This window comes from Rattus rattus, chromosome X (genome assembly GCF_011064425.1).
Source record: "Rattus rattus isolate New Zealand chromosome X, Rrattus_CSIRO_v1, whole genome shotgun sequence".
NCBI classification, from domain to species: domain Eukaryota; kingdom Metazoa; phylum Chordata; class Mammalia; order Rodentia; family Muridae; genus Rattus; species Rattus rattus.
This window is the reverse complement of record NC_046172.1, coordinates 18,467,612-18,481,482: the sequence shown is the minus strand read 5'-3', so window position 1 is coordinate 18,481,482 and position 13,871 is coordinate 18,467,612.

Below are 13,871 nucleotides of genomic sequence, written 5' to 3'. Positions count from 1 at the left end.
GGCACTAGCCTTTAGTCCCAGCACTCAGGAGACAGAGGCAGGCAGACCTCTGTGAGTTTGAGGCCAGCCAGATCTAGGAGAGCAAGTTTCAGGACAGCCAGAGCTAAACAGAGAAACCTGTCTAAAAAAAAACAAAACACACACACACACACACACACACACACACACACACACACACACACCAAAAGAATAGATGAACGAATAATTGAAAAATGTTCTCCCCCACCAATTTAGTAGCCCCAAACGAATTCAAATCTTTTTTTTTTTTGTGACCTTCCAATTTGTTTAAGACTATAGCTATTTAGAAGCTGCCTTACTAGATTATACAAACTCCTTAGGAGTTTGGTCTGTATCTTGTTTATCGTCAAACCCTGCAGTATCTGCACTATTTGCAATGTTGAACTGACTATATATGGCTTTTCATTTAGTCATCCAGCAAACAAACAAAATTATATCCTCGACTGATGTGAAAGGCAGCTAGCAGTGCTAGACTGTAAAGTGTTAGGTCACTGAAACCCGGAGACAGCCAGCTGAAGTGCCTATTAACATATCAAAGTGAAGTCAAGGCCAGTTCTCTGGGAGAAGTAGCGCCTGCGGCTCCTCCCTGTTCTGGAAGAATTACTAAGTACCTGTGGCTCCTTAGAGCATTTCTCACCCCGCCCCCTCCCCTAAACCGCGAGCTCCCAGGGGCGGTCTTCCACTTCTCTTTCCCTAAGACTGATTCCTACATAATACAGCCGTTTTGGCTACACCACTCCCTTGGCCTTGGCCCAGGCTGCCTGGAGATAGGCTGTTTCTCTCTTGCTCCTCCTCCTCTTTCTTCTCCTGGTCCAGTTTAGTCTGTCAGATGTTTTTCAGCTAGGATTCTTCCTCTCTGCTTTCAACCTTGTATCTACATTAAAAAATCTTCTCCATAGTCATGTCGTTCTTATATTTCTTTTTCTTTTTTCATTCAGAAAGAAGATTGGATTTGTATTTTAAAGGAAATCTCCAGGTCCTGAGATATCACTGACTAGCCGTGTAGCACAGAATACAGAGGAAAATAATTATGGTATCAGGCTTCTCTATGTATGCCCTAAGGTGGCTAAGAAGGTAGAGACTTTGACTACAAAACATTTCTTGTAAAAAAAAAAAAACAAAACAACAACAACAAAAAAAGAAAGTCGGGGTTGGGGATTTAGCTCAGTGGTAGAGCGCTTGCCTAGGAAGCGCAAGGCCCTGGGTTCAGTCCCCAGCTCCGGAAAAAAAAAAAAAAAAAAAAAAAGAAGTCAATTTCGTATTTTTAGTGAAAATCAGAGCAGGCATTGTAGTAGAAAGACTCCTGGCAGTCTGGCAACAACAGTCAAAACTACTCTAAAACAGAGGTCACAAAGCTACAATTCATAGGTTAAATGTCAACAGATGTATTTTGTTTAGCCTACAGTATATGTGTACAGCTATATATACATTCATATGTCTGTGTTAAATTGAAGAATTACAAGCATTGAAAAATTAAGAAATCTCTATGAAATTATTTTCCACATTTATGAAGAAAACGGTTATACAATCGGCCATTAATCTGTCGGAAATAATCAGTACCTGTGGTCTTCTGATCTCATGAGCTCATCGTAGTCCTTACCTGAGCATTTCCCTCATGTATTCGATCACTTTGGCCTGGGATGGCATTTTAGCTTTTAATCTTTTTTTTTAATTGGATATATTTCTTTATTTACATTTCAAACGTTATTCCCCTTCTCAGTTTCCTGTCCATAGCCCCCATTCCCCCCCCCCCCCCCCCCCCCCCCCCCTCTTTCCCCCCCCCCCCCCCCCCCCCCCCCCCCCCCCCCCCCCCCCCCCCCCCCCCCCCCCCACCCCACCCCCCACCCCCAACATTCCCCTGCACTGGGGGGGGGGTGGTCCAGCCTTGGCAGGACCAAGGGCTTCCCCTTCCACTGGTGCCCCAACAAGGCTATTCTTAATAAATAATAAATGACTAAGAGGTGGCATTTTGGGGGTACATTTAATATGTGGCCTGGCTGCTTTTGCAGAAATCATACCGGATCAATACGCCACAACTGTGCCACCTCTCTGACTTGAACACAGCATCCTGAGAAAGGGACTAGAAACTGCTTGTAATTTAGTTCAGTTCAAGAAATATTTATTGCACATTCATCAGGTGGAAAGAACTGTGTCGGGCACATAAGGTTTGTGTTCTCTTTCCCTTTAGAAGCTGCCAATCAAAAACTCTCCCTACGGTTTCTGTAGTACTCCTCGTGGAAACTTAATAGATTTCGTTTATTCTTAAATATAACTCAGCCTGTTTCTCTTCCATGTGACTCCACTGAAATGGTGATTGTGAAGATCTACAGTAACGTCCATGTTTCTAAATCCAATGGTCATTGTCTAGTCCTTCAATTTCTTCATTATTCGGTAGCATTCAGTTTAATTGACTGGTGATAGTCTCTTGGGGTTCTTCAGGATTCTTATCTAGAACTACTCTTACCATTTTACTTTTACTTCACTGGCTGGTCTTCAGACTGCTTTTCTTCCACTTCCCGGAGCCCTAAACATTAGAGCACCCTGGGTTTTCCCTTTACCTTTCTGTTCTCTCTCTATTGTCTTATGAGATCTCACACAGTACTGTGGTGCTGAATGTGAGCTGATGTATTCCTAAATCTGTATCTCACATCTAAAGCTGTATAAATTCTACCTCTATATGTGGTTCAGAGGACTGGTTCTGAAGAATCCCAGTTACTTTCTATTACTGTCTTACAGAAACCACAACCAAAACTACTTGGAGAAGAAAGTGCTGATTTGGTCTGCATGTCCAGCTCACAGTCTACTCTAGAGGAAAATCAAGGCAGAAACTCAAGCAGGGTGGGAACATGGAGGCAGGACTGAAGCAGAGACCAGGAAGGAACATTACATCCTGGCTTGCCCCTCATCGTTTGTTCAGCCTCCTTTTTGATACTGTCCAGAACAAGCAGCCCAGGGGTGGCACTGCCTACATTATACTGGGCTCTCACACATCAATAATTATAAAGAAAATGCCCTACAAACTTGGCTTCAGGAAATCTGATGGAGGTACTTTCTCAGTTGAGGTCCCTTTTAAAACCTAACAGGGACTGCTTGTCAATTTGACACACCAATATATTACAGAAAAACTATTACCTTTTGTTTCTTTCTTCCCCAAGATCTCATTAATATCAATACCACAATGCAAAACACAGTCAAATTTTTTGGCTTTTTTTCTCAATTTTTTAATTCAGTTTGCATCCCCTTCCTCCTCTCCTCCCAGTCCTACCCTTACAAGTCTCTCCCTCCATTGTCTTCTCCCTTTCTCCTTAGAGAAGTGGGAGACCCACATTGGGACGGGGGATATAGAAACTGAAGTGGCCAACTCCTGTAGCCAGGCAGAACTTCTAGAGGAGGGGGAGGGGACATCAATCTACCCATAAAACCTTCAACCCCAAATCTGTCTTGCCTACATTCCAATTTTTTAAAGTCCCATGCTCTTTAAAGCTTCAACACTAAGGACTGGAGAGATAACTCAGTGATTAAGAGTACTGTTTTTTTTAAAGGCCCAGCACCCACACTGCAACTCACAACTGTCTCTAACTCCTGTTCCAGGGGATCCGACAGCTCCATACAAACATACATGCTGGCAAAACACAAATGCACAATTAAAAACAAAACTTCAAACACCAAGTTTCAATTTCTTTGAAATATTCAATTTCTGTAATATTTCAAGATGGAAGAACCAGGACACAGTCAGAAGTGAAGCAAAGCAATACCCAAATCCAGACGTGTAAATAACTTCATGTCTGATGTCTGCGATTCACAGGTTTCTGGAGTCCAAAGGGCTTGAGACTGGACTTTTGGCTACCTTATTGGGTTCTTTCCCCTACCACCCTTCTCTATCCTTCCAGCCCCCCCCCATGCTAGGTAGGAGAGAAAGAAAGTTAGAGGAGAAAGGAGATATCATTATTACCAGACTACTTCCTGCTGATCGGGGCATCGAGTTCAATGAGGGCAACTCCAATTTGTTCTACTTAACAAACAGCAAACATCAGCAGGGGGCAGGGGATAGGGAGCAGCAGCCATTGCCTCTCTTGGGGTTTGAGCATTTATATACCCTCTCAAGTATCCCCAGAATCCCAAATTATCTGCAACTGGCAAAACCACATCTCTGTTGGACCAAGAGACAAATCTGTGGACAATCTGAAGCAGCCCCATATCCCACACCTGGGATTAAAACAAAAACATGCACATAACATGTCTGTGTTTTTAAAGAAACCAAAATTCTCACCACACCCCACTTGTCTGGTTTTGCAGACTTGTAGACTCAGGCCAGCTCCACTTTACAGCTGCCACTGTTGTTGGCAAATGGCAAGTGCTCCTGGTCCTGGTGCCTCCGATATGCTATGGTCTCCACTATAATTGAGGCTTCGCCTTCACCAATGGCCTGGCATATCTGTAGGGATTCTAATCATGCTATTTGGTGCCAAGCACCAACATCTTTCCATGACCCCTTCAACTCTGGGGCTGGCTCTGGGTACAGCAACAGAGACTGTACCTTCACTAGTGGTATCTCCTGGCCTCTCCCAATGCCAAGGCCTAGCTGTTCTCCCTGGCTCCTTTAATACTGAACTTTGCATGCTGCCAAGTTCATCCACCACCTTGAGATGCAGCCTTGGTCCTGCTCTGAACCGTGCTCTGTATACTGACTCTGAGGAAAGGTTTTACCTCAATAATGCTGGTTTCTTCTTAATTGCATATGACCCCCCACCTCAGTTACCTAACATCAATTGTCCCAGGAAAACAAAATGGTGCTGACCAACATAACTAATTATTAGAACTTTTCACATTTCTCATTTGATGTCATTATTATCCCTCTCCAATTGTGGGACATTTGCCCTATTTCCCCTCATTGGTTTTTGATGCTCCTGGTCAGTCATTTTGGAAACCAAAGATGCTCTAAATGCTACACGTCCTTGATTCCATCTAACAAGTTTCAAGTTTTCTCTGATCACAGAGTCCTAAATAAAGATTTTATTTTATGCCTTTTCTTAGGAGAAAAGACGTCAATGGAAAGTTTTCTCCTTTTCTCCACTTTTTGTTTTTTGTCCAAGTTAAAGATGGACAAAGATGGTTCCTCACACCTTCTTCCTGCCCTTCTCTCACACTTGTGTTCCTGTGCACCTGGAAGCCTGAGGTCGGCATCCAGGGTCTTCCTTGATCACCTTGTTCATCTCAAAGGAATGAAGAGCTTGCTAATACAGGCTACTCGGACTGGTCAGACTGCACCTACGATCTGGTTTGTCTTTATGCCCCTAGAAGTATATGCAAGCTGCCACACCCACCCAGCATTTAAAAGGGTTCCAGGGATCTGAATTCTACAAATATAGATGGGGCATGGGTGGCATGAACCTATAATTCGACTCCTAGGGAGTGTATGGAGCAGAATTGTGAGTTTGAAGCTAGAGTGGAATACACAGACTCTATCTTTTTTTTTCTTCTTTTTTCCGGAGCTGGGGACCGAACCCAGGGCCTTGTGCTTGCTAGGCAAGCGCTCTACCACTGAGCTAAATCCCCAACCCCACAGACTCTATCTTAAGTGTATTTTAGAGGGGTTTTTTTTTTGGTTCTTTTTTTCGGAGCTGGGGACCGAACCCAGGGCCTTGCGCTTCCTAGGCAAGCGCTCTACCACTGAGCTAAATCCCCAACCCTGGGTTCTTTTTTTAAGATAGAGTCTGTATACCACTATAAACATTTTATCATCTCTTTTATTTTAAATGTAAGCAAATACGTACAATTTACTATTTCAGTCTGAACTGCGCTGGCATAGTAAGGATGTAAATTAGGAGGCCTTTTAGAAAATACATTTTTTTAAAAAAGACAGGACAACATTTTGGAGTAAGTTCTGTTCTTCTGCAATGTGGATTCCAGGGATTAAACTTGGATTTTTATGCTTGGTGGCAAGTAACTTTACCCACTGATACAAATCACCAATCCTAGAAAACTTTTTATTTATTTAGTCTTCTAATTTGGAACAAAGGGGGAAGAATTCACAAATATACACCCAAGCACCTGTTTTACATTAAACATCAATTTCTGTTTGTATACTAGGTTTATAATAATAATAATAATAATAATAATAATAACAGTATTATTATTATTATTATTATTATTATTATTATTATTATTATTATTATTATTATTATATCACAGATTGCAGTACAAAAGCCATGCCCATTGTTGTTTTCATCCTGGAGAAGCAAGCCTGACAGTGGCATCCTAAGAGTTTCTCAGGACAAGTGTGAGAGACAGAGCAAAGGGATAGCTGGCTTTTCCATTCCAAATCAGGAAGGTAACATGTTGAAAGACACTCACACTTCAACAGAGAAAAGTGTCTGACTACAAGAAGCAGAAGCACTGACGTGAGACATAACACCGAAATTTCCACTGAATCCTATGTTCAGAATTTTAATACAGATTAATCCAAAATCGCTGAAGGTCAAGAAAATGCTCTCCCTTTGTAATAAGGATCCTCACGGGACTCAGAAGACACACTCAGCTTGCCCGGTCCAGAAGCAGGCTGAACTGTGGGGCTCACACTACCATGTTTATTCTGATGCTATAGTCCTTTCCATGTCTAGGAATCTGCTGTGGGCAGCTTCTACCCATTGTAAGTTAAGTAACCAGTTAATTAATTTAAAATTTGTAATCATTTGTGATCATCTTGTGTGGATGTGTATGCGTGTATGTGTGTGTGCAATGTGCTACAGTGCTTCTGTGGAAGTCAGAGGACAGCTTGCAAGAGCAGTTCTCTTCTACTGTATGGGTTCCGAGGATTAAATTTGGTGATTAGAGTTGGCAGCAAGCACCTTTACCTGCTAAATCACCTTGCTGTCTTCTTTCATGAAACAAACTGTGTGATCCTCCTGGCCCTAGGGATTGCCAACACACAGGGTCCTTACTTCTTTTTCTTTTTGATTCACTATTGAGTTTGCCTATATAAAGACAAAAATCCTTCAATTTTATTTATCTATGTATCTATTTTTCAAGATAGGGCTTCACTGTGTCACCATGTAGCCCTTGTTGTCCTAGAACTCACTCTATAGAAAAGGCTAGCCTCAAATATATAGCTATCTGCTTCTCTCTGTATCCCGAGTGCTAGGATTAAAGTCCTTGTCACCACCTCCTAGCTGTCCTTACTTCTTTATTTAAGCAACCCCATTTTGACAGTTATTGAAAGAAGTTATTCTAGAATGCAAATATAAAGAATAGGAAAAAATATGGGCAAAGAGTTCCAAGGTACAATGCTGCAATGTTTGTGTTGACGTTTTTAAAACAATCTAAGAAAGGTTGGAATGTTGTGCAGTCTTTAGTATTACGGTTAATGCAAAGTGGTTAATGATATGGAGAATGACTTCAAATATAATACTAAAGCAAAACTCCATTAAAGTGGTCCGTGCTGAGTTCAGTTCTCTGGTGTAAAAAGTGTGTAGACATGTGTCCAAGGTTTCTTCATTGTCATCACTGCATCAGTGAAATGAGCTGTGATTTTCATCTTGGTCTTATCTTTCTTTTTTATTTTTTCAGATTTTAGAAAAACATAATCAAGAGAAAATTTAATTGCAGGTAGTTGCCTCTGTGGAAACTAGATGGGAATATAGATTAACATAGAATACTGTTCTTAATTAAAGAAAGGGTGGTGTCGAAATTGGGGTAATTTCAAATGAAGACTTCATAGATGTTGGTAGATATGTTTATATGCCATAACTCCGGCCCTTTCTATCCAAGCATCTAACTGTTTCTGCACTGCTTGAGAAAAGGAAATGAAGTGGCATTCATGAATGTTTACTATGTGGTGAAAGTTCATTCAGGCAACACTTTTCCCCTCTGGAATCTTCAGCAACAATTTCTTGTGATAAAGTTACCATGACACAACAGCAAAGTGGCAGGCACTACATGCAAATTTGGCTGATGACCATTCACAGAGCAGCATATGCATTATTAGGCACATAACTTGAAACAATAAAATCTTCCTTGATTAAAATCTGTAAAAACAACAACAACAACACCCCAAGGGCTTAATCCCATAATTGGGGACTAAAGGAAAAGCAAACTATTGTACGATAGTCACTCCACTTAGGCCAGTATAACAAGATACCTTGGTACTTTGTCAGAATCCTGTGACTTGTGTTCCTTGTGACTTCTGAGAATGATATTGGTGGTACTTTTTGGTAATGTAATTACTATAGAAAAGATTTGAAACAATGCGATCCTACCTCAAGAGCAAATGTTAGTGTTGAAGCAAGAGAGAGAGAGAGAGAGAGAGAGAGAGAGAGAGAGAGAGAGAGAGAGGAGAGAGAGAGAGAGAGGTATGAGGCAGAGACTAGAGCTCTAGTCAAACACTTGCTTGGCTTGCATGAGTCTCCAGGGCCAGGTCCCAGCGCCACAGAAAAGAGTTCTAAACGTGGGTGCCAATTCTTCTTCATCTTGAATGATACAGAATTAAACGTTAGTTTTGTCAAGTGCCAGGATTGCAAGCTCTGGAAGTTAAGCTTTAAGCACAGATCTCCAATGGTTAAAAAGAAAGCATATGCTTAAATGAATAAACTGCTGAGAAAGTCCCAGGGAACGTTCAGAGAAAGCCAATCCTAGTCAAGTAATATCACTAACGACACTTTATTTTCAGAATTCTGCCCAGAAAGAAAAAGATAATAGTAATCGATATTAATGGACCATGGACACTTCTGGCTATGGAACACATTTAAGGACGAAGTCAATTCTGCACACACCTGTGATGAAATGCTATGCCAGAGAGATGAAACAAGTCCTTCTACTGGAGAGGCTCCTAGTCTAAAGGCAGCCTTACAGAATTGATTAACATACCCATTGTCAGCTCCCCAGGGAAAAAAGGACTTTAGGACAGCTGCAAGAACAAATTATTGACTTGTGTTAGGGATTTGAAAGGGCAAATGTGATAAACTTTGTTGTTCTCTAAGGATATCTTTCAAGATTGTGCTGGTCAGTGCAGCTATTCAAATGTGCAAAGTAGCAGGCTGTTTCTTCTCTTCCGTATTCCAGATAATGACACTTTCACAGCCTGTCACTGATTAACGGAGACTGAATCATTGTCATTAAGTAACCTGACTTTGTCTCTGTGCCCCATGTAAATAAGTTTGTTTTTTGAAACAGGTTTTCCATTTAATTAAAAATGGTGAATTAAATGTCTGTCACTGTGAATGCCTGTTATTTTTAAGTTATATACTGCCTAAAAAACAGGATTTGAAAATAGGCATGCTTATAGTTTTAAACTGGGGGAAGCACCCATGTTAGGTTTTATTGTCTGCTGCTGTATTTCTAATGACAGATGGTGCTTTAAGAAGTAATTATAGGAACTAGAGCAGACAGCTCGGGGGGTCAAGAGAACTTCCTTCTCTTCTAGAGGAGCAGAGCTGGGTTCACAACTACTTGTGACTCCAGTTACAGTGTATCTAATGCCCTGTTCCTGTCTCTGTCCTTGAACATGGACACACACACACACACACACACACACACACACACACACACACACAATTTAAAAAATCTTTCAAAAGAAGTAACTACAACTACAATTAGGAGTAGACCATGAGTACTGTCTCAGAGTTTCTATTTCTATTTCTGTGACCAAAAAGGCAACATGGGGAGAAAAAGATTTATTTCATCATACACCTTTCAGGGCACAGTCCATCAGCAAGGAACTCAGAGCAGAAATCAGGAGGCAGGAAGTGGAGCAGAAGCCATGGAGGAATGTGGCTTACTGGCTCACTTTCCATGACTTCCTTTCTTATATACCTCAGGACCACATGCCCAGCAGTGGCACCACCGACAGTGAGTTAGGCCCTTCTATATCTATATCAATACTACCCTATACCTATAGAACATTCCAGATCATTCCTATATCAGGAAAATGACTCCACAGAGTGACCTACAAACCAATCTGTTGGCAACATTTTCCTCAGCTGAAGTTCCTTCCTCTCAGAGGGCTCTCTACTTTGTGTCAAGTTGACAAAAAGTAGCCAGGACAAATGTGATAGCTGACATTTTTTAAAAGATAAAATTGTTTTCTTTTGTGCGTTATACTCGGAAGCTTTTAAGAAATATTTTCATGGCAAAAAAAAGTCACTAATTTACAGTAGAAGCCAGAGGGATTAGCAAATAAAGCTATGAAGAAGTGTGTGTCATCAGCAGCACAATCTATGCTTTCGTTTCATTTGGTTTTTCAGATAGAGTTTTTGTATGTAATAGAGCTTCTGTGGTCCTGGAACTTGCTCTATAGATGAGGCTGGCCACAAACTCACAGAGAACTGCCTGCCTCTGCCTCACTATCTCTGCTTCCTGAGAGCTGGGATTAAAGGACTACACCACCACGAGGATGGTGTAATTAATTAACATGAATTCTCACAAGGAAATCCACCTTAAACCCTGCGTTATTTTTAGCATTTCCTCTTCACTAAAGGGAGGGGTAGTCCTATTGTTGTCTCCTTTAAACATTTGGAAATGGATTCAGAAAGGTTAAAAACTTGCTCCAAATGGCACAAGTAAAAATGTCCCATGAGGCACACTTGGCTCCCAACCTCTCCATCCATCTTTTAGCCTGATGTTGCTTTTGCACACTTGCCCCGTGATCTTATACCATCCATGGTTTTCATTAGCATGCTCTATGTGTTTATTGTCATGTCTTAATTTCCTTGACTTGAGACTTTTTCCCTGGGCTTCAAATCTCTTATCTGGGTCTTCCATTTACGCAGCTGCTTAAGCTTTTATGCACCATCCATCGTTCTCTATCCCTCTCAAATGTCTGATCAAGAGTAAGTCATTCTCATTTCACCTCTAATATTTTAAAATAACATGTATCATTATTATTCGTAGTGTGTGTGTGTGTGTGTGTGTGTGTGTGTGTGTGTGTGTGTGCTCATTCCATGATGTGCCTATGGATGCCAGAGGATGTCTTTTTGTGTAATTGGTTGTTTTCTAGCCTCCTTTTATGTAACTTTTGGATAGCAAACCCAGGTTGCTAGGCTTTCAAGTCAGTGCTTTTATATGCTTAGTCTTTTCCCTGAATGCACTCCTAATAGTTCTGACTCTTCTTTTTGACTCCTAGTTACTCCATCTTTTCACGAAGGATGAAAGGCACCAAGACCTCAACCCTATCTTCCTAGGACGCCCCTTTGCCTTATATTTCAGGCAAAAGTGATCATTGTGTTGCCGAAGAGGCATTTATTTCATGCCCATGTTTATCTGTCTTTGTTCCAAACATGCACTGTTTTTCCCATGACCATAATGTGTGTGTTTGTTTGTGTGTGTGTGTGTGTGTGTGTGTGTGTGTGTGTGTGTGTGTGTGTGTGATGTTACTTCTCCACTAGTGAAATGAGCCAATTTAAGACAGATTCTCTTAAATGCTGATTTGAGGACCTAGGCCAGGAAAGTCACCATGGGAAGGGAGGAGGGGGGAAGAGAGAGAAAAAGAGAGAAGGAGAGAGGAATAGAGGGGATAGAGAAGGATAAGAAGAGGGGGAGGAAGTGGGGGGGGAGGGGGAGGGGGCAGAGAGGAAGAGTTTGCAAAATGTCTGGATTATATATGGAAGAGCCTCTGGTAGAAAGGGCAGGGCTTGGGGATTTAGCTCAGGGGTTGGGGATTTAGCTCAGTGGTAGAGCGCTTGCTTAGCAAGCGCAAGACCCTGAGTTCGGTCCCCAGCTCCGGAAAAAAAAAAAAAATAAAAGGAAAAAAAGAAAGAAAGAAAGAAAGAAAGGGCAGCCCAGCCCCTGGGCTGAAAGTTCAAGGTTGGGGGCAGAGTATGCTGGGTAGGGACTTAAGGAAGCTGGGAGAACCTGGAGGCCGGGTCTGCTTTGATATGTAAAATATGCGCCTCAGTCCTTTGTTCTGGGTCTGAAACCAATGGATAATCATCTATAAATATTTCCTGCTGACATTGGGGCACAGGTCCAGGGTGTGGGCAAAAACAAGCTGGAATGTTGGCCAAGTCTGGGAAGGGCTGGGTCTTTCATTGCTGTCCAGGTTGTCGGACCGTCTGGTGGTAGGAGTGCATGGTCCAGTTGAAGCAGTCTGGAGGCTGTCAGAGCACCTGTGGGTGACTGTGTTGGAGCTTTCCTGGATGCAGGTTCTGAGAGAACACCTGGTTGTTAGGAGCAGAAGGTAAAGTTAGGGAATTTAAGGAGAAAACCTTTTTCTTGGGTGTACATTTGAAACTCTTAAATGGCTTTGTAAGGAGGTGTGTGTGTGTGTGTGTGTGTGTGTGTGTGTGTGTGTGTGTGTGTGTGTGTGTGTGTAGGGGGTTCCCAGAACCAGGGAAGGGGAATAGGTCCCTCCCTCAGGAATAGGCAGGTGGAGAGAGAAAGAGGCTGTTGACAGTAATTATCTTGAGTCCATTTGACCTGTGAGAGGCGGGTTCCCTGAAGCTTATAAGAATCTTTTTAAGTTTACAAAAAGACAAATCACTTTCCTATCACTCTCTGAGGTTTTTTCACATTTTCTAGCCTTCATAACTTGCATTACCAACCTCATTTACTTTCCTAGACCTTCAAACTCTTTCTCAGACCTTCAAACACATTCTTAGAAGCTTTCATATCCTCAGAACTTACATAAACTTTAAACTTTATACCTTTTCCTATCTAATTATTGACCATGAGACACAGGTTGGTTGATCATTGGGAGCAGTCACGGTAAAGTGAGTTCCTTATCTAAAGGAACTGTAAAAGTTATTTCTTTCAGTAGATGGGATTCTGTCCACCCATTGCAGAAGTTGGAGATGGGACTGTGAGATTAAGACAGAGTAGGTAACCCCTGTGTCCTTCAGAATGAGCAGGACACACCCACTACCTGTAGCATTACTCAAGAGATTTGTCTTTCCACGGTTGGAAGTTTAAGGGCTCAGCAGTTTAAGGCACTGTCAGCTTTTCCAGAAGACCAGAGTTTAATTCCTAGCACCAACATTAGGCAACTCACAACCAACTCTTAAGTCCAGTTCCAAGAACCGGATGCCTCTGGCCTTTGCAGGCACCTATTCTCACATCAACATACACACTGAGAGATGCACATGCCTATCCATAATAAAAATAAAATAAAAGATTCCCCCCAAATAAGTTATCTTTCTAGAATACAATACTTAGGTCAGAGTTTCTATATATAAACTTAGGTTCTTATAGATCATTATGGAATCCATACAATAATATATCTGATCAATGACTCATTTTGTAAAATGAACATATGTGACAACGTTTCTATGCTTGCGGAATTATTGCTACTACAAGGACAGCCTACACTGAAGCCGCTAGTTTAATGTAACACTGGAGTGGGCTTTTAAAGATACTACACATAGGAGTATATACTATAGACTATATATACTATATATAGAAGGCAATGCATGGCAAGGTTGGAACAAGGTTCTCCATAGGAATACATGTACTTTGAATCACTGCCCAATACATGATGCCTTTTCTACCCAAACTAGAATTTATATGTCTAGGTGTCTAGGAATGGCAATAAGGATGTACCCACAGTCATCCAATGCAAACATTTTGTTTACTCTGTGTTTTTAGCTTTATTTTTGCCAGATTGTAGAGGAAAGAAAGCTCTCCCTGTCTTTCTGTCTCTATTTCTGTCTTTCTCTCTCCCCTCCACCGCCCCTCTCTCACACACACATACACACATGAGGTGAAGAGGAAGGGCTCATATTGGTTTCTTTGGAGACTCTTTATACACTTTTCTTACAGTGCCTTTTTATGGCTTTTATATCGGAGTCATCCTGATCTCCTAGAGTATGTTAGAATTACTTTTTCCTCACCAACGCTTTAAGTAGTTAGTACAGATTAATATTAAT